The 27,489-nt window shown below is 44.1% G+C and overlaps 1 long non-coding RNA gene across 2 annotated transcripts in view; it reads right to left on the bottom strand.

Moving 5' to 3' along the window:
• LOC130276182 (uncharacterized) overlaps positions 1–27,489 on the bottom strand; it is a 158,810-nt gene that overhangs the window by 102,667 nt on the left and 28,654 nt on the right. For both annotated transcript variants that reach the window (XR_008845039.1, XR_008845038.1), the window contains exon 2: positions 22,427–22,549. This is a non-coding gene — a long non-coding RNA (uncharacterized LOC130276182). The remainder of the gene's footprint in view (positions 1–22,426; positions 22,550–27,489) is intronic.

Below are 27,489 nucleotides of genomic sequence, written 5' to 3'. Positions count from 1 at the left end.
TACATGTCAAGCCAGTACATTTTAAAACAGCACGAACCTGGACTCGTGACTGATGGCTCTTTAGCCATGTTTACACCTTGTTCTACCCCATGTTCAGCATATACACAGAGAAATGCTGAGAAATGAAGGATAGAAAATCCAGCTCCCGATAGCAACATTTTTTAAAAACTTAACGTTTAATAGTGCACATTAAAAAGGGAATGCCACATTAGTGGCAAGTGACATGTCACTCATAAAATCAGGAGTGAAACACCGAGCGTTTCGAGCAGACACTAGGTCATATCCATGACTAAGAGCGTCTGCTCAAAACGCGTCGGTGTTTCACTCCTGATTTTATGAGTGACATGTCACTTGCCACTAATGTGGCATTCCCTTTTTAACATGCACTATTAAACGTTAAGCTTAAAAAAAAAAATGTTGCTATCCGGAGCTGGATTTTCTATCCTTCATTTCTCTGCTACTATCAAGGAGGAGCGGTGTCCTGCATCCGTGCTTCCGGACTTTACACCATGATGCCTGCAAGATTTGAAGAGTTGGTGAGCTGATCTACCTTGCATTCCTTTGTACCCATCACAGAGAAATGCTGCTGAACTAAAGAGCCCATACGTGTTCAATAGAGATCGCTCAAATGTTACAGAAGGTAGCCTTCCAATCTCACTGAAATTGGCGGGTTCTGACAAGTTCTTTTCAGTGCACAAAAGAGCCTTTAACTGCTTAAGGACTTAGCCCTTTTTCACCTTAAGGACTCGGATGTTTTTTGCACATCTGACCACTGTCACTTTAAACATTAATAACTCTGGAATGCTTTTAGTTATCATTCTGATTCCGAGACAGTTTTTTCGTGACATATTCTACTTTAACATAGTGGTAAAATTTTGTGGTAACTTGCATCCTTTCTTGGTGAAAAATCCCCAAATTTGATGAAAAATTAGAAAATTTTGAATTTTTCTAACTTTGAAGCTCTCTGCTTGTAAGGAAAATGGATATTCCAAATATTTTTTATTTTTATTCACATTTCCAATATGTTTACTTTATGTTTGCATCATAAAATTGATGTGTTTTTACTTTTGGAAGACACCAGAGGGCTTCAAAGTTCAGCAGCAATTTTCCAATTTTTCACAAAATTTTTAAACTCGCTTTTTTTCAGAGACCGGTTCAGGTTTGAAGTGGATTTGAAGGGTCTTCATATTAGAAATACCCCATAAATGACCCCATTATAAAAACTACACCCCCCAAAGTATTCAAAATGACATTCAGTAAGCGTTTTAACCCTTTAGGTGTTTCACAGGAATAGCAGCAAAGTAAAGGAGAGAATTCACAATCTTCATTTTTTACACTCGCATGTTCTTGTAGACCCAATTTTTGAATTTTTTACAAGGTGTAAAAGGAGAAAATTTATACTTATATTTGTAGCCCAATTTCTCTCGAGTAAGCACATATGTCATATGTCTATGTAAAGTGTTCGGCGGGCGCAGTAGAGGGCTCAGAAGGGAAGGAGCGACAAGGGGATTTTGGAGAGTACGTTTTTCTGAAATGGTTTTTGGGGGCATGTTGCATTTAGGAAGCCCCTATGGTGCTAGAACAGCAAAAAAAAAAAAAACACATGGCATACCATTTTGGAAACTAGACCCCTTGAGGAACGTAACAAGGAATAAAGTGAGCCTTAATACCCCACAGGTGTTTCACGACTTTTGCATACGTAAAAAAATAAATAAAAAAATGTCCCCATATTTCAAATTTTTGCAAGGGTTAATAGCAGAAAATATCCCCCAAAATTTGTAACCCCATCTCTTCTGAGTATGGAGGTACCCTATAAGTTGGCCTGAAGTGCCCTACGGGCGAACTACAATGCTCAGAAGAGAAGGAGTCATATTTGGCTTTTTGAGACCAAATTTTGTTCGGGGGGCATGTCGTATTTAGGAAGCCCCTATGGTGCCAGCACAGCAAAAAAAAAAACACATGGCATACCATTTTGGAAACTAGACCCCTCGGTGAACGTAACAAGGGGTAATGTGAACCTTTATACCCCACAGGTGTTTCACGACTTTTGCATATGTAAAAAAAAATTTTTTTTACCTAAAATGCCTGTTTTCCCAAAAATTTTACATTTTTAAAAAGAGTAAAAGCAGAAAATACCCCCCAAAATTTGTAACACAATTTCTCCCGAGTACGGCGATACCCCATATGTGACCCTAAACTGTTGCCTTGAAATACGACAGGGCTCCAAAGTGAGAGCGCCATGCCCATTTGAGGCCTAAATTAGGGATTGCATAGGGGTGGACATAGGGGTATTCTACGCCAGTGATTCCCAAACAGGGGGCCTCCAGCTGGTGTAAAACTCCCAGCATGCTTGGACAGTCAACGGCTGTCCGGCAATACTGGGAGTAGTTGTTTTGCAACAGCTGGAGGCTCCGTTTTGGAAACAGTGGCGTACCAGACGTTTTTCATTTTTATTGGGGAGGGGAGGGGGGCTGTGTAGGGGTATGTGTATATGTAGTGTTTTTTACTTTTTATTTTATTTTTTGTTAGTGTAGTGTAGTGTTTTAGGGTACAGTCACACGGGCGGGGGTTCACAGTAGTTTCTCGCTGGAAGTTTGAGCTGCGGCAGAAAATTTGCCGCAGCTCAAACTTGCAGCTGGATACTTACTGTAAACCTCCACCCATGTGAGTCTACCCTGTACATTCAGATTGGGGGGACGGGGGACATCCAGCTGTTGCAAAACTACAACTCCCAGCATGCGCTGACAGACTGTACATGCTGAGAGTTTTAGTTTTGCAACAGCTGTAGGCACACTGGTTATGTATCACTGAGTTTGTGACCTTACTCAGTGTTTCACAACCAGTGTGCCTCCAGCTGTTGCAAAACTACAACTCCCAGCATGTACGGTGACTGCGGAGAGTTGTAGTTTGCAACAGCTGGAGGCACATCGGTTGTGAAACACTGAGTTAGGTAAAAAGAAACTCTGAGTTTCACAACCATTGTGCCTTCAGCTGTTGCAAAACTACAACTCTCAGCAGTCACCAACAGCCAACGGGCATGCTGGGAGTTGTAGTTATGCAACCAGCAGATGCACCACTACAACTCCCAGCATGCACTTTAGCTGTTTGTGCAAGCTGGGAGTTGTAGTTATACAACAGCTGAAGGTACACTTTTTCATAGAAAAAATGTGCCTCCAGCTGTTGCAAAACAGTAAGTCCCAGCATGCCCAAAAGGGAATGCTGGGAGTTGTGGTTGTCTGACTCCTGCTGTTGCATAACTACAGCTCCCAGCATGCCCTTTTTGCATGCTGGGAGCTGTTGCTAAGCAACAGCAGGAGACTGTCACTCACCTCCTGCTGCTGCTCCGCTTCAGGTCAGTCCCTCGCCATGGCCGTCGCTCCTGGGGCCCCGATCCCTACAGGGACGCCGGTGATCGGGGTCCCCAGCACCCGGGGTCTTCGTCCCGCACCCGCTCACGACCTCCGGAAGAGGGGCGGAGCGGGTTGCGGGAGTGACACCCGCAGCAGGCGCCCTGATTGGTCGGCCTGAGTGGCACCAGTGCTGGCCATGGCTGTTCGGGGCCGTCAGAGACGGCCCCGATCAGCCAGTAATTCCGGGTCACTGGAGACCCGATTGACCCGGAATCGCCGCAGACCGCTGGACTGAATTGTCCAGCGATCTGCGGCCATCGCCGACATGGGGGGCTATAATGACCCCCCCTGGGCGATATGCCGGGATGCCTGCTGAACGATTTCAGCAGGCATCCGGCTCCGGCTCCCAACCGGCTAGCGGTGGGGACCGGAATTCCCACGGGCGTATGGATACGCCCTGCGTCCTTAAGGAATCGGAAAGCAGGGCGTATCCATACGCCCTGCATCCTGAAGAGGTTAATATGGCAAACAAGCCACCCCACCACCCCCATAACAAAAATCATTGTGATTAGCAGGTCAATACTGACCAGCTAATCACAGCTCTTACAGGTCAAGGCAGGCTCCAGTGACCATGAAGATAACTGTGATTGGTGATGTGAAATCTCCATCAAGTGATAGGAGGGAGGTGACAGTAGTGGCACCTCCCCTATAGTCGTGACTAGTTGCTCAGTACTGACTGTCCAATCACAGTAATGATTGGCAATCAAAAATAAGCCCCAATCGTTGGGACAGCTAGCAGAATGGGTCCATATTACCCGGCCCGTCGCTACAGGACAGGCAAACCAAGCAATTGCTTGGGGCCCCGAGCTGGCTGGGGGCCCCGAGCACAGCCAGTGCTTGCCTGTCCTGTAGCGACGGGGCAATTCCCCCCATCACCAGGGCCGGATTAACAATCCTGCTCTTGGAGTTTGAGCTCCGGGCCCCAGGCTCCCAGTCAAACAAGAGGGCCCCCGAATATCTGACATTTTTTAAAAATAAACTCATTTGCAGCTTTGGAGTTCTTCTCACCTCACCACAATCTTCCCTCAGCCCCGGACGCTTCTCTCAGGCTTCAGCCGTCTGAGCAGGAGGAGGGGGGAGGAGAGAGCTGTAAGGAAATGAGACCGCAGAGGCTGTACAACATGGGGCCTGACTAATGTAGGTGTCCCTGCATGTATTTATATGTGTATAAGCATGTGTGTGGATATATATGTGTGTACATATGTGTATGTCTATGTACTGTGCCTGTGTGTGTGTTACTACTGTGGATGACTATATGTAAAGTGCATGTGTGTATCTATACCAGTGTTTCCCAACCAGGGTGCCTCCAGTTGTTGAAAAACTACAACTCCCAGCATGGGCATGCTGGGAGTTGTAGTTTTGTAACCTCTGTAGTAGGGTTCGACCGATATCGTTTTTTTAGGGCCGATACCGATAATCGGTGGAGGTTAGGGCCAATAGCCGATAACTTATACCGATATTCCGGTATAAGTTATCGGCTATTTATCTCCCCTCGACACCGCTGCAGAGCATTGATTTAAAGCAGGCGCTTTAAATCAATGCACTGCAGTGGCTTTTTCGGTGCCATAGGCCGCCGCCGCCACCACCCGCTTCTCTCCCCTACCTGTCAGGGTGGTCCGGGCCATCCATCGTTCCTGTAGTGTCCGGGGGCGTTCCGGGTGAACCGGTCCGGGCTGTCCTTCTCCGGCGGTCATCTTCTCCACTCTGGGCAGGCTCGGGCCTAGTACGCTGCATAGACGCCGCAGCGCAGTGACGCCCGTGCGCAGCGACGCACCTGACGTCACGGCGTTGCGGCGTCTATGCAGCTACTAGGCCGGAGCCTGCCCGGAGTGGAGAAGATGACCGCTGGAGAAGAAGGACAGCCCGGACCGGTTCACCCTCCACCCGGAACGCCCCCGGACACTACAGGAACGATGGATGGCCCGGACCACCCCCATTACGGGTAAGTTTAATTTTTTTTATTGACTCGGACGGTGGGTGCGGGGGGGGGGGGTTCCGACCGGTATAGCGGTATGGGCAAAAATCCATACCGGTATACCGCCCAGCACTGCGGTGGGGGCATTATCGGCTTATCGGCAAAGTAATTGCCGATACCGATAATGCCCAAAATCGTGATTATCGGCCGATAATATCGCCCATACCGATAATCGGTCGATCCCTACTCTGTAGTCATCCTGGTTGGGAAACACTGATCTATTCTATCTGTGTGTGTATATAATGCGTGTACAGTATGTAATGTGTACAGTATGTGTGTATGAAGCATGTACAGTATGTAATGTGTACAGTATGTTGTGTGTATGAAGCATGTACAGTATGTAATGTGTACAGTATGTTGTGTGTATGATGCATGTACAGTATGTAATGTGTACAGTATGTTGTTTGTATGATGCATGTACAGTATGTAATGTGTACAGTATGTGTGTATGAAGCATGCATGTACAGTATGTAATATGTACAGTATGTGTGTGCATGAATCATGCATGTACAGTATGTAATGTGTACAGTATGTCTTGTGTGTGTATGAAGCATGCATGTACAGTATGTAATGTGTACAGTATGTGTTGTGTGTATGAAGCATGCATGTACAGTATGTAATGTGTACAGTAGGTGTGTATGAAGCATGCATGTACAGTATGTAATGTGTACAGTATGTTTGTATGATGCATGTATAGTATGTAATGTGTACAGTATGTGTGTGTATGAAGCATGCATGTACAGTATGCAATATGTACAGTTTATTGTGTGTGTATGAAGCATGCATGTACAGTATGTAATGTGTACAGTATGTTGTTTGTATGATGCATGTATAGTATGTAATGTGTACAGTATGTGTGTGTATGAAGCATGCATGTACAGTTTGTAATGTGTACAGTATGTTTTGTGTGTATGAAGCATGCATGTACAGTATGTAATGTGTACAGTGTATTGTGTGTATATAATGCACGCCGTAGCGGAACCAGGGTGGGGGGGGGCAATTGCCCCATCCCGTGCGTGCGCCCATTGGAAAGAAACTCGGAGAAGCGGAGCAGCGAACAGGACATGCGCTGGCCAGCATGGTAGGTTACCAGCGGCACATCAGCTTCAGTGCCTCGACCACCGCTCCTCCAGTACCGGGACCTACTGCTATGGTGGCCGGACCAGAGGAGCAGTGGTCGGAGCACTGAAGTAGGGCAGTAAACAGGCATACAGCCTCCAGCCATACAATGTATGGCTGGAGGCTGTATGTCTGTGGGGGAACATACTACACCTAATGTGGGGGGACTATACTGCACCTAATGTGGGGGGAACTATACTGCACCTAATGTGGGGGGACTATCCTGCACCTAATTTGGGGGGACTATACTGCACCTAATGTGGGGGGACTATAGCCTAATGTGGGGGGACTATACTGCACCTAATGTGGGGGAACTATAGCCTAATGTGGGGAAAACTATACTGCACCTAATGTGGGGAACTATGCTGCACCTAATGTGGGGTAAACTATACTGCCAACCTAATGTGGGGAACTATACTGCACCTAATGTGGAGAACTATACTGCACCTAATGTGGAGAACTATACTGCACCTAATGTGGAGAACTATACTGCACCTAATGTAGGGGAACTATACTGCACCTAATGTAGGGGAACTATACTGCACCTAATTTGGGGAACTATACTTGCACCTAATGTGGGGAACTATACTGCACCTAATGTGGGGGGACTATACTGCACCTAATGTGGGGGGACTATACTGCACCTAATGTGGGAAACTATACTGCACCTAATGTGGGAAACTATACTGCACCTAATGTGGGGAACTATACTGCACCTAATGTGGGGAACTATACTGCACCTAATGTGGGGGGACTATACTGCATCTAATGTGGAGAACTATACTGCACCTAATGTGGGGAACTATACTGCACCTAATGTGGGGGACTATACTGCACCTAATGTGGGGGAACTATACTGTACCTAATGTGGGGCAACTATACTGTACCTAATGTGGGGGAACTATACTGCACCTAATGTGGGGGAACTATACTGCACCTAATGTGGGGGAACACTGCTAGCCTAATGTGGGGAGAACTCTGCTGCACCTAATGTGGGGGATCTCTGCTGCACCTAATGTGGGGGAACTCTGCTGCACCTAATGTGGGGGAACTCTGCTGCACCTAATGTGGGGGAACTCTGCTGCACCTAAAACTGCCAGCGAGAAACTACTGTGAACCCCCGCCCGTGTGAATGTACCCTAAAAACACTACACTACACTAACACAAAATAAAATAAAAAGTAAAAAACACTACATATACACATACCCCTACACAGCCCCCCTCCCCAATAAAAATGAAAAACGTCTGGTACGCCACTGTTTCCAGAACGGAGCCTTCAGCTGTTGCAAAACAACTACTCCTAGTATTGCCAGATAGCCACTGACTGTCTAGGCATGCTGGGAGTTTTACAACTATGGGGAGAAATTGGGCTTCAAATTTTGGGCGGTATTTTCTGCTATTACCCTTTTTAAAAATGTTAAAATTTTGGGAAACCAAGCATATTAGGTAGAAAAAAATATTTTTTTTTTTTACATATACAAAAGTCATAAAACACCTGTGGGGTATAAAGGTTCACTTAACCCCTTGTTACGTTCCCCGAGGGGTCTAGCTTCCAAAATGGTATGCCATGTGTTTTTTTTTTTTTTTTTGCTGTCCTGGCACCATAGGGTCTTCCTAAATGCGGCATGCCCCCAGTGCAAAATTTGCTTTCAAAAAGCCAAATGTGACTCCATCTCTTCTGAGACCTGTAGTGCGCCAGCAGAGCACTTTTCACCCCCATATGGGGTGTTTTCTGAATCGGGAGAAATTGGGCTTCAAATTTTGGGGGGTATTTTCTGCTATTACCCTTTTTAAAAATGTAAAAATTTGGGGAAACCAAGCATATTAGGTAAAAAAAAAATTTTTTTTTTACATATGCAAAAGTCGTGAAACACCTGTAGGGTATTAAGGTTCACATTACACCTTGTTACGTTCCCCGAGGGGTCTAGTTTCCAAAATGGTATGCCATGTGTTTTTTTTTTTGCTGTTCTGGCACCATAGGGGCTTCCTAAATGCGGCATGCCCCCAGAGCAAAATTTGCTTTCAAAAAGCCAAATGTGACTCCTTCTCTTCTGAGACCTGTAGTGCGCCAGCAGAGCAATTTTCACCCCCATATGGGGTGTTTTCTGAATCGGGAGAAATTGGGTTTCAAATTTTGGGGGTATTTTCTGCTATTACCCTTTTTAAAAATGTAAAATTTTTGGGAAACCAAGCATTTTAAGTAAAAAAAAAATTTTTTTTTTTACATATGCAAAAGTCGTGAAACACCTGTAGGGTATTAAGGTTCACATTACCCCTTGTTATGTTCCCCGAGGGGTCTAGTTTCCAAAATGGTATGCCATGTGTTTTTTTTTTGCTGTTCTGGCACCATAGGGGCTTCCTAAATGCGGCATGCCCCCAGAGCAAAATTTGCTTTCAAAAAGCCAAATGTGACTCCTTCTCTTCTGAGACCTGTAGTGCGCCAGCAGAGCACTTTTCACCCCCATATGGGGTGTTTTCTGAATCGGGAGAAATTGGGCTTCAAATTTTGGGGGGGTTTTCTGCTATTACCCTTTTTAAAAATGTAAAAATTTGGGGAAACCAAGCATATAAGTTAAAAAAAAAAAATTTTTTTTTACATATGCAAAAGTCGTGAAACACCTGTAGGGTATTAAGGTTCACATTACACCTTGTTACGTTCCCCGAGGGGTCTAGTTTCCAAAATGGTATGCCATGTGTTTTTTTTTTTTTTGCTGTTCTGGCACCATAGGGGCTTCCTAAATGCGGCATGCCCCCAGAGCAAAATTTGCTTTCAAAAAGCCAAATGTGACTCCTTCTCTTCTGAGAACTGTAGTGCGCCAGCAGAGCAATTTTCTCCCCCATATGGCGTGTTTTCTGAATCGGGAGAAATTGGGTTTCAAATTTTGGGGGGTATTTTCTGCTATTACCCTTTTAAAAAATGTAAAATTTTTGGGAAACCAAGCATTTTAGGTAAAAATGTATTTTTATTTTTTTACATATGCAAAAGTCGTGAATCACCTGTAGGGTATTAAGGTTCACTTTACCCCTTAATACGTTCCCTGAGGGGTCTAGTTTCCAAAATGGTATGCCATGTGTTTTTTTTTTTTGCTGTTCTGGCACCATAGGGGCTTCCTAAAGGTGACATGCCCCCCCAAAAACCATTTGTCGCTCCTTCCCTTCTGAGCCCTCTACTGCGCCAACTGAACTGAATTAACATAGACATATGAGGTATGTGCTTACTCGAGAAAAATTGGGTTTCAAATACAAGTAAAAACCCCTTGCAAAAATTCAAAAATTGGGTCTACAAGAACATGCGAGTGTAAAAAATGAAGATTTAGAATTTTCTCCTTCACTTTGCTGCTATTCCTGTGAAACACCTAAAGGGTTAATACACTTACTGAATGTCATTTTGAATACTTTGGGGGGTGCAGTTTTTATAATGGGGTCTTTTATGGGGTATTTCTAATATGAAGACTCTTCAAATCCACTTCAAAACTGAACTGGTCCCTGAAAAATAGTGAGTTTGAAAATTTTGTGAAAATTTTTAAAATTGCTGCTGAACTTTGAAGCCCTCTGGTGTCTTCCAAAAGTAAAAACTTATAAATTTTATGATGCAAACATAAAGTAGACATATTGTCTATGTGAACCCCAAAAAAATTATTTTGAATATCCATTTTCCTTACAAGCAGAGAGCTTCAAAGTTAGAAAAATGCAAAATTTCCATTTTTTTCATCAAATTTGGGGATTTTTCACCAAGAAAGGATGCAAGTTACCATAAAATTTTACCACTAAGTTAAAGTAGAATATGTCACGAAAAAACAATCAGAATGATAACTAAAAGCATTCCAGAGTTCTTAATGTTTAAAGTGACAGTGGTCAGATGTTCAAAAAATGCTCTGGTCCTTAAGGTGAAAAAGGGCTCGGTCCTTAACGGGTTAAAGATTCTATAATGAAAGGGATTGTTCCACAGGACTTTGGCACTTGGTTAATGTGGTGCCAATATATGAAAAGGGGTCAAAAAGGGATCCTGGGAACTATAGGCCTGTAATTTTCAAGGGGTACTCCAATGGAAAACAACAGGTGCAAATTACTTCTATTTAAAAATCTTAAAGGGGTACTCCGGTGGAAAACTTTTTTTTTTTAAATCAACTGATGCCAGAAAGTTGAACAGATTTGTAAATTACTTCTACTAAAAAATCTTAATCCTTCCAGTACTTTTTAGCGGCTGTATACTACAGAGGAAATTCTTTTCTTTTTGGATTTCTTTTCTGTCACGACCACAGTGCTCTCTGCTGACACCTCTGTCCATGTCAGGAACTGTCCAGAGCAGGAGAAAATCCCCAAAGCAAACATTGCTGTTTTGGATATTTACTAAAATGGACAGAGGTGTCAGCAGAGAGCACTGTGGTCATGACAGAAACAAAATCCAAAAAGAATGTAGAATACAGCCGCTAATAAGTACTGGAAGGATTAAGAATTATTATTACAAGTAATTTACAAATCTGTTTAACTTTCTGGCACCAGTTGATTTAACCTGTTGGGGACGAAGGGTGTATGCACTGCTGAAATCGATCAGAAGGCATCCCGTGCAAATGGGGGGGGGGGGGGGGCATTTGCACGGGATGCCTTGTCAGCGATCGGCGCAAATCGCAAGTGAATTAACACTTGCGATTTGCGCCGATTCCGGGTCATACAGGATCTATAGTGACTTGCTGACCCGGAATATAAGGGGGATCGCGGTTGTCTAAGACACCTACGATCCCCCTGAAGGGATAGGAGTGAGGTGGCAGGGGTGCCACCCCTCCTATCCCTGCTATTGGTTGTCAAAAGCGACGACCAATAGCAGATCGGGGGGCGGGGGGGTTAACTTTCGTTTTCCCCGTCCTACCCACCCACAATAGGCGGGGCAGAACGGGGAATCGAAGGGGACCAGGCATCGAAGTCCACTTACCCATCCGGAGGCAGTAGGCGACGGTGATCGGCGGGCGGCGATATGGTGCGGTAGAAGAGGATGGCTCCCTGGATCCTACGGAAGTCGGTAAGTTGCCTAGCAACATCTGGAGGGCTACAGTCTGAGTCTCTAACCTGCAGCCCTCCAGATGTTGCAAAACTACAACTCCCAGCATGCCCAAACAGCTGTCTCGGCATGCTGGGAGTTGTAGTTGCGTACCTCCAGCTTTTGCATAACTACATCTCCCAGCAAGCCCTTCGGCGATCAGTACATGCTTGGAGTTGTAGTTTTGCAACAGCTGGAGGCACACTGGTTGTAAAATACAGAGTTAGGTAACAGAACCTAACTGAAGGTTTTCCAACCAGTGTGCCTCCAGCAAAAGTGCAACTCCCAGCATGCACGGTCTGTCAGTACATGCTTTGAGTTGTAGTTTTGAAACAGCTGGAGGTTTGCACCCCCCCCCCCCCCCCCATGTGAATGTACAGGGTACATTCACACGGGCAGGTTTACAGTAAATTTCCTGCTTCAAGTTTGGGCTGCGGCAAATTTTTTGCCGCAGTGCAAACTCCTAGCGGGAAACTCACCGTAACACGCCAGTGTGAATGTATCCTAAAAACACTACACTACACTAACACAAAAAAGGGTGAAGCACTACATATACACCCCCTTACACTGTCCCCCCAATAAAAATAAAAAACATATTGCACGGCAGTGTTTCCAAAACGGAGCCTCCAGCTGTTGCAAAACAACAACTCCCAGCATTTCTGGACAGCCACTGACTGTCCAGGCATGCTGGGAGTTTAGCAACAGCTGGAGGCACCCTGTTTGGGAATCACTGGCGTAGAATACCCCTATGCAATCCCTAATTTAGTCCTCAAATGCGCATGGCACTCTTTCATTTCAGAGCCCTGTCGTATTTCAAGGAAACAGTTTAGGGCCACATATGGGGTATTTCCGTACTCGGGAGAAATTGCACTACAAATTTTGGGGGCCTTTGTCTCCTTTTACCCCTTATGAAAAGGAAAATTTGGGGTCTACACCAGCCTGTTAGTGTAAAAAACATAAAAAAATGTTACACTAACATGCTGGTGTTGCCCCATACTTTTTATTTTCACAAGCAGTAAAAGGAAAAAAGGACCCCCAAAATTTGTAACGCAATTTCTCCTGAGTATGGAAATACCCCATACGTGCTGTAAAGTGCTCTGCGGACGCACAACAAGGCTCAGGAGTGAGAGCGCACCATGTACATTTGAGGCCTAAATTGGTGATTTGCACAGGGGTGGCTGAATTTACAGAAGTTCTGACATAAACGCAAAAACATAAATACCCACATGTGACCCCATTTTGGAAACTACACCCCTCATGGAATGTGAGAAGGGGTATAGTGAGCCTTAACACCGCACAGGTGTTTGACGAATTTTCATTAAATTTGGATGGGAAAATGAAAAAAAAAATGTTTTCACTAAAATGCTGGTGTTACCCTAAATTTTTCATTTTCACAAGGGAAAATAGGAAAAAAGCCCCCCAAAATTTGTAACCCCATTTCTTCTGAGTAAGAAAATACCCCATATGTGGATGTAAAGTGCTCTGCGGGCGAACTACAATGCTCAGAACAGAAGGAGCGCCATTGGGATTTTGAAGAGAAAATTTGTCCGGAATTGAAGGCCAAATGTGTTTACAAAGCCCCCAGAGTGCCAGAACAATGGACCCCTCCACATGTGATCCCATTTTGGAAACTACACCCCTTATGTAATGTAATAAGGAGTACAGTGAGCATTTACGCCCCACAGGTGTCTGACCACTGTTCCAAAGATCTGTCAAATGCCAGTGCGGTGTAAATACTCCCTGCACCCCTTATTAAATTCTGTGAGGGGTGTAGTTTCCAAAATGGGGTCACATGTGGGGGGGGTCCACTGTTCTGGCACCACAGGGGGCTTTGTAAACGCCCATGGCCCCTGACTACCATTCCAAACGAATTCTCTTTCCAAAAGCTCAATGGCGCTCCTCCTCTTCTGAGCATTGTAGTGCGCCAGCAGAGCATTTGACGTCCACACGTGGGGTATTTCCATACTCAGAAGAAATGGGGTTACAAATTTTGGGGGTCATTTTCTCCTATTACCCCTTGTAAAAATGTAAAATTTAGGGGGAAAATGCATTTTTGTAAAAAAATATATATATATTTTTTTCATTTACATATCCAACTTTAACAAAAATTCGTCAAACACCTGTGGGTAGTTAAGGCTCACTGTACCCCTTGTTACGTTCCTTAACCCCTTAAGGACTGAGCCCTTTTTCACCTTAAGGACTCGGCCATTTTTTGCAAATCTGACCACTGTCACTTTAAACATTAATAACTCTGGAATGCTTTTAGTTATCATTCTGATTCCGAGATTGTTTTTTCGTGACATATTCTACTTTAACGTAGTGGTAAAATTTTTTGGTAACTTGCATCCTTTCTTGGTGAAAAATCCCAAAATTTGATGAAAAATTAGAAAATTTTGCATTTTTCTAACTTTGAAGCTCTCTGCTTGTAAGAAAAATGGATATTCCAAATAATTATTTTTTTTTATTCACATATACAATATGTCTACTTTATATTTGCATCATAAAATTGATGAGTTTTTACTTTTGGAAGACACCAGAGGGCTTCAAAGTTCCGCAGCAATTTTCCAATTTTTCACAAAATTTTGAAACTCGCTATTTTTCAGGGACCAGTTCAGGTTTGAAGTGGATTTGAAGGGTCTTCATATTAGAAATACCCCATAAATGACCCCATTATAAAAACTGCACCCCCGAAAGTATTCAAAATGACATTCAGTAAGCGTTTTAACCCTTTACGGGTTTCACAGGAATAGCAGCAAAGTGAAGGAGAAAATTCACAATCTTCATTTTTTACACTCGCATGTTCTTGTAGACACAATTTTTGAATTTTTGCAAGGGGTAAAAAGGAGAAAATTTTTACTTGTATTTGAAACCCAATTTCTCTCGAGTAAGCACATACCTCATATGTCTATGTTAATTGTTCAGCGGGCGCAGGGCTCAGAAGGGAAGTAGCGTCAAATGGTTTTTGGGGGGCATGTCACTTTTAGGAAGCCCCTATGGTGCCAGAACAGCAAAAAAAAACACATGGCATACCATTTTGGAAACTAGACCCCTCGGGGAACGTAACAAGGGGTAATGTGAACCTTAATACCCCACAGGTGATTCACGACTTTTGCATATGTAAAAAAAAAAAAAAAATTTTTTTACCTAAAATGCTTGGTTTCCCTAAAGTTTTACATTTTTAAAAAGGGTAATAGCAGAAAATACCCCCCATTTGGCTTTTTTGAAGGAAATTTTGCTCTGGGGGCATGCCGCATTTAGGAAGCCCCTATGGTGCCAGGACAGCAAAAAAAAAAAAACACATGGCATACCATTTTGGAAACTAGACCCCTCGGGGAACGTAACAAGGGGTAAAGTGAACCTTAATACCCTACAGGTGTTTCACGACTTTTGCATATGTAAAAACATTTTTTAAAATTTACCTAAAATGCTTGGTTTCCCAAAAAATTTACATTTATACAAAGGCTTAAAGCAGAAAATACCCCCCAAAATTTGAAGCCCAATTTCTCCCGATTCAGAAAACACCCCATATGGGGGTGAAAAGTGCTCTGTTGGGGCACTACAGGTCTCAGAAGAGAAGGAGTCACATTTGGCTTTTTGAAAGCAAATTTTGCTCTGGGGGCAAGCCGCATTTAGGAAGCCCCTATGGTGCCAGGACCGCAAAATAACCCCACATGGCATACCATTTTGGAAACTAGAGCCCTCGGGGAATGTAACAAGGGGTTAAGTGAACCTTAATACCCCACAGGCGTTTCACGACTATTGCATATGTAAAAAAAATAAAAAAAAATTTACCTAAAATGCTTCTTTTCCCAAAAACTTAACATTTTTAAAAAGGGTAAAAGCAGAAAATACCCCCCAAAATTTGAAGCCCAATTTCTCCCGAGTACGGCGATACCCCATATGTGGCCCTTAACTGTTGCCTTGAAATACGACAGGGCTCCAAAGTGAGAGCGCCATGCGCATTTGAGGCCTAAATTAGGGATTGCATAGGGGTGGACATTGGGAATCACTGGCGTAGAATTCCCCTAACAGGGTGCCTCCAGCTGTTGCAAAACTCCCAGCATGCCTGGACAGTCAACGGCTGTCCAGCAATACTGGGAGTTGTTGTTTTGCAACTGCTGGAGGCTCCGTTTTGGAAACCGTGGCGTACCAGACATTTTTCATTTTTATTGGGGAGGGGAGGGGGGCTGTGTAGGGGTATGTGTATATGTAGTGTTTTTTACTTTTTATTTTATTTTTGGTGGTAGTGTAGTGTAGCGTTTTTAGGGTACAGTCGCACGGGCGGGGGTTCACAGTAGTTTCTCGCTGGCAGTTTGAGCTGTTGCAGAAAATTTGCTGCAGCTCAAACTTGCAGCCCGATACTTACTGTAAGCCTCCGCCCTGTACATTCACATTGGGGGGGACATCCAGCTGTTGCAAAACTACAACTCCCAGCATGCGCTGACAGACTGTACATGCTAAGAGTTTTAATTTTGCAACAGCTGTAGGCACACTGGTTATGTATCACGGAGTTTGTGACCTTACTCAGTGTTTCAAAACCAGTGTGCTTCCAGCTGTTGCAAAACTACAACTCCCAGCATGTACGGTGCATGGTGTAAGGTGACTGCTGGGAGTTGTAGTTTGCAACAGCTGGAGGCACACCGGTCGTGAAACACTGAGTTAGGTAAAAAAAAAAAACTCTGTTTCACAACCAGTGTGCCTTCAGCTGTTGCAAAACTACAACTCTCAGCAGTCACCGACAGCCAACGGGCATGCTGGGAGTTGTAGTTATGCAACCAGCAGATGCACCACTACAACTCCCAGCATGCACTTTAGCTATTTGTGCAAGCTGGGAGTTGTAGTTATACAACAGCTGAAGGTACACTTTTCCATAGAAAAAATGTGCCTCCAGCTGTTGCAAAACCATAAGTCCCAGCATGCCCATAAGGGAATGCTGGGAGTTGTGGTGGTCTGCCTCCTGCTGTTGCATAACTACAGCTCCCAGCATGCCTTTTGGCATGCTGGGAGCTGTTGCTAAGCAACAGCAGGAGGCTATAACTCACCTCCTGCTGCTGCTCCATCGCAGGCTGTCCCTCGCCGCCACCGTCGCTCCTGGGGCCCCGATCCCAACATGGACGCCGGGGATCGGGGTCCCCAGCACCCGGGGTCGTCTTCCCGCTCCCGCTCACACCCTCCGGAAGAGGGGCGGAGCGGGTGCGGGAGTGACGCCCGCAGCAGGCGCCCTGATTGGCCGGCTGACGAATCAGGGCGATCGTGAGGTGGCACTAGTGCCACCTCACCCCTGCATGCTCTGGCTGTTCGGGGCCATCAGAGACGGCCCCGAACAGCCAGTAATTCCGGGTCACTGGAGACCCGATTGACCCCGAATCGCCGCAGATCGCTGGACTGAATTGTCCAGCGATCTGCGGCGATCGCCGACATGGGGGGGCATAATGACCCCCCTGGGCGATATGCCGGGATACCTGCTGAACGATTTCAGCAGGCATCCGGCTCTGGTCCCCAACCGGCTAGCGGCTCGGCTCGGGATGCAGGGCGTATCCATATGCCCTGCGTCCTTAAGAGGTTAAGGGGTGTAGTTTCCAAAATAGTATGCCATGTGGGTATTTTTTGCTGTTCTGGCACCACAGGGGCTTCCTAAATGCGACATGCCCCCCAAAAACCATTTCAGCTAAATTCACTCTCCAAAATCCCATTGTTGCTCCTTCCCTTCTGAGCCCTCTATTGCGCCCGCCGAACACTTGACATACACATGAGGTAGGGATGTCCCGATACCACTTTTTTAAGACCGATTACGAGTACCGATACTTTAATTCTAGTACTCGCCGATACCAAGTACGAGTACTTATATTTTAAAGGGAATCTGACACCAGGGTGACCCGGTTTCTGGTACTGTTTACCGTATGATATGTGGGTCCTTGTTGTGTACAATGGAGGCGGCTGCTGTAGTATGAGCCAAGATTTCTCTCTTCTCCATTGGACAGAACAGGGAATTTGCATTGGCGTTGAGACCGATATACACATGGTGAGCAGCGGTAGAAACCCGGTCACCTGACCTATCTACATATAGATTCAAGTTAGTGCAGGTGACTCTGCTGTAAGATTGTCTTTAATAGTAGGGAGTATCCCCTTTAGACATTAGCAGGGCCCCCCTTTAGACGTTAGCAGCACCCCTCCCCCTTTAGACATTAGCAGGGGCCCCCCTTTAGACATTAGCAGGGGCCACCCTTTAGACATTAGCAGCCCCCTTCCCCCTTTAGACAGCAGGGCTCCCCTTTAGACATTAGCACCCCCCTCCCCCCTTTAGACAGCAGGGCCCTCCTTTAGACATTAGCAGCCCCCTCCCCTTTAGACATTAGCAGGGCCCCCCTTTAGTCATTAGCAGGGCCCCCCTTTAGACGTTAGCAGGGACCCCCCTTTAGACAGCTAGCAGGGACCCCCCTTTAGCCAGCTAGCAGGGACCCCCCTTTAGCCAGCTAGCAGGGACCCCCCTTTAGCCAGCTAGCAGGGACCCCCCTTTAGCCAGCTAGCAGGGACCCCCCTTTAGCCAGCTAGCAGGGACCCCCCTTTAGCCAGCTAGCAGGGACCCCCCTTTAGACAGCTAGCAGGGACCCCCCTTTAGACAGCTAGCAGGGACCCCCCTTTAGACAGCAGGGCCCCCTTTAGACATTAGTAGGGCCCCCCTGCAGACCGCAGCCCTCACCCTTGTAGACAGCTCACCTGCAGCTGTCCTCTGTCGGCTGCTGCCACTCCACTGCTCAGTCCTCCCGTCGCATCATGGCGATCTATGGAGGAGCATGTGACATACACGTCACTCTGCTTCCTCCGTAGCGTTACGCTGGGCGCAGGGGAGGAGGAGTGACGTGTGTGTCGCATGCTCCTCCATAGATCGCAATGAAGCAGACGGGAGAACCGGTGTTAGTGAAGATCGGGACACAGAACGCTTCTTCAGTTTTCTTCACACCAGGTTGCGGAGCGGCAGCAGGTATCGGTCATGGTATCGGGGACATTGAACGAGTCCCCGATACCATGGAAATGGCCAGTATCGGCCCCGATACTGATACTAGTATCAGTATCGGGACATCCCTAATATGAGGTATTTCCTTACTCGAGAAAAATTGGGTTACAAATTTTGGGGGTCTTTTTCTCCTATTACCACATGTAAAAATTCAAAAACTGGGTCTACAAGAACATGCGAGTGTAAAAAATGAAGATTTTGAATTTTCTCCTTCACTTTCCTGCGAAACACCTAAAGGGTTAACACACTTACTGAATGTCATTTTGGATACATTGAGGGGTGCAGTTTTTATAATTGGGTCATTTGTGGGGTATTTCTAATATGAAGGCCCTTCAAATCCACTTCAAAACTGAACTGGTCCCTGAAAAATTCCGATTTAGAAAATTTTGTGAAAAATTGTAAAATTGCTGCTGAACTTTGAAGCCCTCTGATGTTTTCCAAAAGTTAAAACATGTCAACTTTAGAATGCAAATATAAAGTAGACATTTTGTATATGTGAATCAATATATAATTTATTTGGAATATCCATATTCCTTATAAGCAGAGAGCTTCAAAGTTAGAAAAATGCTAAATTTTCTGATTTTTCATAAAATTTTTGAATTTTTCACCAAGAAATGATGCAAGTATCAACGAAAATTTACCACTACCATAAAGTAGAATATGTCAGGAAAAAACTATCTCGGAATCAAATTTATAAGTAAAAGCTTCCCAGAGTTATTAATGCTTAAAGTGACAGTGGTCAGATTTGCAAAAAATGCTCCCGTCCTTAGGGTCATAATGGGCTCCGTCCCCAAGGGGTTAAAAAAGTTTTCCATCGGAGTACCCTTTTAATCCTTTCAGTACCTATCAGCTGCTGTATGCTCCAGAGGAAGTTGTGTAGTTCTTTTCTGTCTGACCACAGTGCTCTCTGCTGACGCCTATGTCCTGTCAGGAACTGTCCAGAGCAGGATAGGTTTGCTATGGGGATTTGCTCCTATTCTGGAAAGTTCCTGACATGGACAGAGGTGTCAGCAGAGAGAACTGTGGTCAGACTGAAAAGAAAAAAAAAAAGGACTTCCTCTGTCTGAACAAGGTGCTAAGGAAGGACTTTTTATTTAGGAACTTTGCATGGATTACTATCTGACCACTATTAGATTGAAAATTCTGCCGCCAAACTGTTCCAACTACTTCCATCTGTAATCCTTGCCAGGTACTATTCTAGCTGCCTCCATCTGGGTACCCTACCTTGTACCCTGCCAGGTACTACTCCAGCTGCGTCCATCTGTGTACTCTGCCAGGTACTATTTCATATACTACCGCATACCACTGTGTGTGCTTCCATCTGTGTACCCTGCCAGGTACTACTTTGCATACCACCATGTGTCTCCAGCGCTTCAAAATCACCGGAGCTCTGTAGCTGCCGGCCACAGAAGAAACAGCTTACCATCTACACGCGCCTGGTCTGGAGCACCTTGGCTGTATACTGTTCCCGGCAGAGTCGCAATATTATTTACTGTACACCGGCAATTTTACCATCAGCGGAGCCTTTACAGAGTGGTAGACAGCGATTATTCAAGGAGCAGTTAGCGGTACATAGTACCATCAGTTATTCAGATACCGCATTATTGAATACGAACTGCTATTAAATGTGAATTGCGGTCAATCACTATTGCAGTTATATATATTTATTCAGAAGTGTCCTTCCATACCCACTTGACATTTTTCTTGTAGCTTACAGGTATCCCTTTTTATAGATTGTCCATTTATTGTCAAGTATATATTTTTTATGTTATTTTATATTATATCACCCAGGCCCTGTGAGAAATGTTATGTGTAAAAGTTATTTATAATAAAATGTATGCATCTTTCCAAACATCCATTGTACAACCTTTTTGGCTGAGGTATTCGAGGACTGGAAACTCTATTATTTTAATTTACAAATCTATTTAACTTTCTGGCACCAGTTGATTTAAAAAAGATTATTGTTTTCCACCGGAGAACCCCTTTAACATCTGTTGTGGGTAAGATATTTGAGGGTATCCTCAGAGATGCTATTCTGGAGTATCTGAATGAAAATAATCTTCTAACAGACCATCAACATGGGTTTATGCAGGATCGGTCCTGTCAGACCAATCTGATCAGCTTCACTGAGGAGGTCAGTTATAGATTGGATCGGGGTGAAGCTGTGGATGTTGTATCTGGACGTTTGATGCGCAAAAGGTTAGTACATAAAATGAGGATGCTGGGACTAGGGGAGGATATATGTAAATTAACTTACTCTAGTTGGGTGAGTTACAAGTGGGGTACCGCAGGGGTCAGTACTGGGTCGGCTTCGTTTCAATATCTTTATTAACCCCTTCATGACTGTGCAAAAAAAAAATTCTGGCTTACATTTTTTTCCTCCTTACCTTCTAAGACCCATAACTTTTTTATTTTTCCACTGACAAATTTTTATTATTATTTTCTGCGTGGCAAGTTGTACTTTCCACTGATACACTTTTTATTATCATACAATGTATTACAAAGCTGTTAAAAAAAAAATTATGATGGGCAAAATTTGAAAAAAATATGGAATTGCACAATCTTTTAGGGCAATAATGTTTTCGAAGTTCAAAATACAGTAAATCTGACATTACATCTTTGTTCATTACCAATGTCTCACCTGCTGTTTTAGGGTTTGTTTTTTTCACCATGAACTGTAGTTTTCAATGGTATCACTTCTGTGTAGTTCAAGCTTTTTGATCACTTTTTATAACTTTTTTTGGAATGTAATGTAACCAAAAAATCTGTAATTTTGGCGTTCAAAATTTATTTGCGTTTACGCAGTTCACCGTGCAGGATCAGAAACATAATTTAATAGTTCGGACAATTACGGCAATACCAAATATGTGTATTTTTTTTTTGTTTGTACTGTGTTTTATTTACAAAATGGTAAAAGGGGGGTAATTTGAATTTTTATTAGGGGAGAGATTTATTTTTTATTTTATTTTTTTAAACATTTTTTTCCCCATTTTTTTTATACACACTTTTTGGCCCTCCCTAGGGGCCTATCATATGCCATCATCAGATGGCTTACATAGATCAATGTAATGCTATTGCATTACATTGATCCATGAAATCTGTGCTCTATTGCTAAGGGCTTCCAAAGTGAGCCTTCAGCAATCACAGAGCAAGGGAGGATGCCTAGGACAAGTTAAGGCCTTGGGCTTCCCTAGCAACCCATCGATTACATCACGGGGGGGGGGGGGGGGCTATGGGGCCACTAGACACCAGGGAATAGCGGCATTTAATGTTTAAATGCCATGACCTGTATAGATCTCTGAAGTCAGTCATTACCAGCAGATGTCAGCTGCTATGTATCTCATGGGTCGAGAAGGGGTTAATGACCTTGTAGAGTTATTACAGAGTAGAATCTCTGTATTTGCAAATGACACTAAATTGGGTAAGGTGATCATCACGGAGGAGGAAAACATAATATTACAGAGGGATCTAGGACTTAAGAACAGACATGGCAAATAAAATTTTATGTGGATAAATTTAAGGTTATGCACTTGGGTCGTAAAAACAAAATGTACAATTATGTACTAAATAATAAGACATTAAAGGAGATGTCCGGCACAGACTTTTTCTATTCCATCCTGCCCGAGCTGCAAAAAAAGACAAAAAAACCTTTCACTTACCTCCATATGTTCTCCCGGAGCTCCGCAACAGCTGATCGATTGGCCGGACTGTCTGCTTCCTACTTCCTTTAGCCCAGTACGTCACACGGAGCTTCAGCCTATCACCGGCCACAGCAATGTCCCGTCTCGGCCGGTGATAGGCTGATGTCTTTTTTGCAACCTTATAAACTATTTAACTAGTAATAAGTAGAGTAATGACTAAGCCGCACTCACCCACTGTGTAGTGATGAAAATTAGACGCTTTATTTCATGGACATCCCATAAGAAAAGGGCAGTTCAGAATGTGGATGTAGACTGGAACAAACAACATGTTTCACATCATCTCAGGCTGTAAAGCTGGAATAAAACGTAATCAGTCACATATATACAAAAAAGTGGTACCTACAAAATTTAAGATCAGAGCACAAAAAATTTGCCCTCATACAGCTCTAATGACAAAAAAATTAAAAAAAATGTAGGGCTCATAATAGGACAATGTTAAGCGTACTTATTTTGTTATAAAAAAGTTTTTGTTAACAAAAATAGAGTATGCTTTTTTCAAATCCTCCCTACAATAATACTTTTGTTTCCCAGTACATTTAATAGTAAAATAAAATAAAAATGCCATTGCAAAGTACAATTGGTCATTCAAAAAACAAGCTCTCATATGATTCTGTGGATGAAAAAATAACAGTTACACAAAAGTGTAGTCAGTTGCCATGTGGATTCCTGCCAAATTAGCGTATACTAGCCTAACGGTGACCCAATAGAAGTATGTACTCTTAATTAGAGATTAGCGAACTTTTAAAAATTCGATTCGTCTGATTCGCCAAATTTTTAGAAAAAATTAGTTTCGATCCGAATTTATTTGCGTCGAATCTATATTAAAAACGGCTATTTCTGGCCTAGAGAGCCTCAATAGGGGTGAAGAAAACTTCGCTGTGTTCTAACACACATATGGAGTGTGCTAGATTAGTGAAATAATACTGTTATTCAAAATAACATGCAGATTACCGGCATCGCTTTTAGAATCACTGCCGTAGAGCAGCACAATGACAGAGCCTGGTGGTGGCATCAGTGTCAGGAGACCATATAGTGACTGAATGACATAGCGTGGAGGTGTTGGCAGCATGAGGAGACCATATAGTGGCTGAATGACACAGCGTGGAGGTGTTGGCAGCATGAAGAGACCATATAGTGGCTGGATGACACAGCATGGATGAGGCTAAAGCATGAGGAGACCATATAGTGTCTGAATGGCACAGCCTGGAGTTGGCGGCAGATGAGGAGACAATAGGGCCTCATAATCTCTAATAATAAAAGACACGTGCTGTCAGACCCACGCCAGCACCGCATCACACAGGATCCTCTCCAGGTATTCTTCTTACCATTCCCTCTACTCTATACCATTAACTTGGTCAGTACCTGTCCCTTACAACACATTGTCTGCCTTTCTGTTTGCAGTATCTCTTGCACCCATCATTATATGAAGAGTGGTAAGTTCCCTTTCTCTTTGACTTCCTTACACCATGAGTCCATAGTATTGTACCATAGCCAATAGAATTTACTAAAGGGGTCATAACTGTGCCAAGCTGAACGAAATCTATTATGCCATAAGGTTGTATACACATATATGATAGATTATCAATACATCTGATATCTATAGTGATGTGTTATAGTTTTATTTTAAATTTTATTTACTGTGTAATTACACAAATTCTGCTTAACCCTGGTATTTTATAGATTTTGTGTACGGTCACATGTAATATTTGATTGCCGCCGTATACTTATTTTTATTTCCCCACATATTCCTGCTATATATGTTTTTCCCGCTATATACGTTTCCAGGATCTTATAATTCTTACATTTAGATGAATTTTAGACATAAATTATATTCTTTAAAGACACATGTTTACTTTATACGCATCTCCATATAATTCACGCATACCATATATCACACCATCAGCTCTACGTGTGTTGCTTTTTTATCAACTACGCATGTTTCTATCTTCCTACAAAACCTACTACATAGTAACACATAACCTAATGGATCTTTGTAGACCCATCTATCACACAATAAACAAACTGTCTACTGACATCCTGGTACGATCCCTTTCCCTAAATCATTATTGTTTTTTTAGCTGCATACGTTTGGACCTGAGGAAAGCACTCTGTATGTATGTGCCGAAACGCGTTGTCCTTTTTGCTGATAAATTTACTTGTCCTCTGCTGGCCTGTGTCTCTCCTATTTGTGACCTCAACAAGCAGTGCCTCTTAGGACAGGTTTTTGCTTCTTTTGTGATTTCCGTGTAATAACAAAAGATGAATTTTGAAATTGCAATTGAAGATGTATGGTACCTAGTGCTACCATAAACATATATAGGTAAGTCCTAGGCTCAGCAGCATCACTAAACCATGTAGTTGGTATATGACACATACAGGAGCAGGCAGCAGCAAGAATACACAAGAGGGATTCACAACCCCTAACATTAAAAGGTGAATGTTGAAATCTCTATTGAAGATGCATGTTGGCTAGTGCTACCATCCAAAAATGTAAGGCCCAAGCCCAGAAGCATCAGTAAGGCAAGTAATTCCTGAAAGACACAGTCCGGAGAAGGCATCAGCAGTACACCAGAGGGTTTCATATCCCCTTACATTGGAAGATCATTGTTGAAATTTCTATTAAGCATGTATTTAGCAAGCCAAGTAATTCCTGAAAGACACAGGAGAAGTCAGGAGCAGGCGTCAGCAGTACACCCGAGGGTTTCACAACCCCTTACATTGAAAGATCAATGTTTAAATCTCAATTAAGCATTTATGTTAGCTAGTGTTACCATAACGTATATTCAGTTAATATCCCAGTCCCAGCAGCATCAGAAAACGATATATTGGCTGAATGACACAGCCTGGAGGTAGGGAAAGCATAAGGAGCCCATATAGTGTCTGAATGGTACAGCCTGAAGGTGGCAGAAGCATGAGGAGATCATACAGTGGCTGAATGACACAGTGTGGAGGTGTTGGCAGCATGAGGAGACCATACAGTGGCTGAATGGCACAGCCAGGAGTTGGCAGCAGCATGAGTAGACACTAGGCCTTCACAATCCATAAGAATAAAAGATGAATGAACCTACCATAACAACATTTTTATTCCCAGACCCAGGACCAGCACCAGTATCAGTAAACCATATATTGCATGAATTACACAGCCTGGAGTTGGCTGAAGCATGAGTACACACCAGGGCTTCACAATCCCCAAGAAAAAACACAAGAATTTTTGAAATGTAAAAGGAAGATTAGGGATAGCTAGTGCTACCTACCATAACAACATTTTTATTCCCAGACCCAGGCCCAGCAGCAACATCAGGAAACCATATATTGCCTGAATGACACAGCCTGGAGTTGCCTGAAGCATGAAGAGACCCTAGGGCTTCACAATCCCCAAGAAAAAATACAAGAATTTTTGAAATTTAAAATGAAGATTTTGGATAGCTAGTGCTACCATAACAAAATTTTCAGTCCCAGACACAGTATCAGTAAACCATATATTTCCTGAATTACACAACCTGGAGTTGGCTGAAACATGAGGAGACCTTTGAAGTGTATGATTTTTTTTAGGGATCGACCGATATCGGTTTTTTAGGGCCGATACCGATAATCGGTGCAGGTTAGGGCCGATAGCCGATAACTTATACCGATATTCCGGTATAAGTTATCGGCTATTTAACCCCCTGCGACACTGCTGCAGATCATTGATTTAAAGCGGGCGCTTTAAATCAATGATCTGCAGTGGCTTTTGCGGGGCCAGAGATCGCCGCCGCCACCCGCTTCTCTCCCCTACCTGCCAGGGTGGTCCGGGCCATCCATCCATCGTTCATGTAGTGTCCGGGGGCGTTCCGGGTGGAGGGTGGTCCGGTCCGGGCTGTCCTTCTCCGGCGGTCTTCTTCTCCACTCCGGGCAGGCTCCGGCCTAGTACGCTGCATAGACGTCGCTGCGCAGTGACGCCCGTACGCAGCGACGCACCTGACATCACAGCGTAGCGGTGTCTATGCAGAGTACTAGGCCGGAGCCTGCCCGGAGTGGAGAAGAAGACCGTGGGAGAAGAAGGACAGCCCGGACCGGACCACCCTCCACCCGGAACGCCCCCGGACACTACATGAAGGAAGGATGGCCTGGACCACCCCCATTACGGGTAAGTTTAATTTTTTTATTGACTCGGAGGGTGGGGGAGGGGCCCGACCGGTATAGCGGTATGGGAAAAAATCCATACCGGTATACCGCCTAGCATCACGGTGGGGGGTGCGACGCGGTGCGTTGGGTCGGGGGTGCGGTGCGGCGGGTCGAGGGGGTGGCGTTCGCGGTGCGGTGGGGGCGGTGCGGGGCATTATCTGCTTATCGGCAAGATAATTGCCGATACCGATAATGCCCAAAATCGTGATTATCGGCCGATAATATCGGCCATACCGATAATCGGTCGATCCCTAATTTTTTTATTTAAATTTAAACTTTTGAAATTTAAGTTAAAGGGGTATTCCGGTAGTCAACGTGTTTTTCCGTTTTTGACTTACCCTATTTGTTTTGTTTCATTTCTATTCTTGTTGTTTAGGCAACTCTATTTCCATTCTTTGTTGTCTTTTTATCCCCCAGTTTGTTTTCCCATCTTTGCTTCTATTTCCTGTTTCTTGCTGTGCTGAAAACTACAAATCCCAGCATGCGGCGGCTCCTTTTTTTAAAAAATTTTTTTGGTTTGTTTGTTCCACCCTTTACCCATCCTACTATTTCCCCGGGTCGGCCCCCTTATACACAGCACACTAATATAAATCAGCCTTGGTTGGGATACACTGTCATACACACATAAAAGGGACTATAACTCCCAGCATGTGTCACTTAGGAGTCTTCAGTCTGTGGTATAACACCAGCATACTGCCTCTGTAGTCTCCTGGGGGTTGTAGTTCACCACACTCTGTAGGGCATACACCCGTGTTTCCCAACCAGGGTGCCTCCAGGTGTTGCAAAACTACAACTCCCAGCATGCCCTGACAGCCTTTGGGAATGCTAGGAGTTGTAGTTTTGCAACAGCTGGAGGCACACTGGTTGGGAAACACTGGTGTAACATGATGTGTATGTTGAATAGGCTAGAACAGTGTTTCCCAACCAGTGTGCCTCCAGCTGTTGCAAATCTACAACTCCCAGCATGCCCAAAGTCTGTCAGGGCATGCTGGGAGTTGTAGTTTTGCAACAGCTGGAGGCACACTGGTTTGTAAACACTAGCATACACACACACACAACAGGGACTACAA

This window comes from Hyla sarda, chromosome 6 (genome assembly GCF_029499605.1).
Source record: "Hyla sarda isolate aHylSar1 chromosome 6, aHylSar1.hap1, whole genome shotgun sequence".
Classification (NCBI taxonomy): domain Eukaryota; kingdom Metazoa; phylum Chordata; class Amphibia; order Anura; family Hylidae; genus Hyla; species Hyla sarda.
Note: the sequence above shows the minus strand (reverse complement) of the source record. Positions and strands in the feature narration are given on the sequence as shown.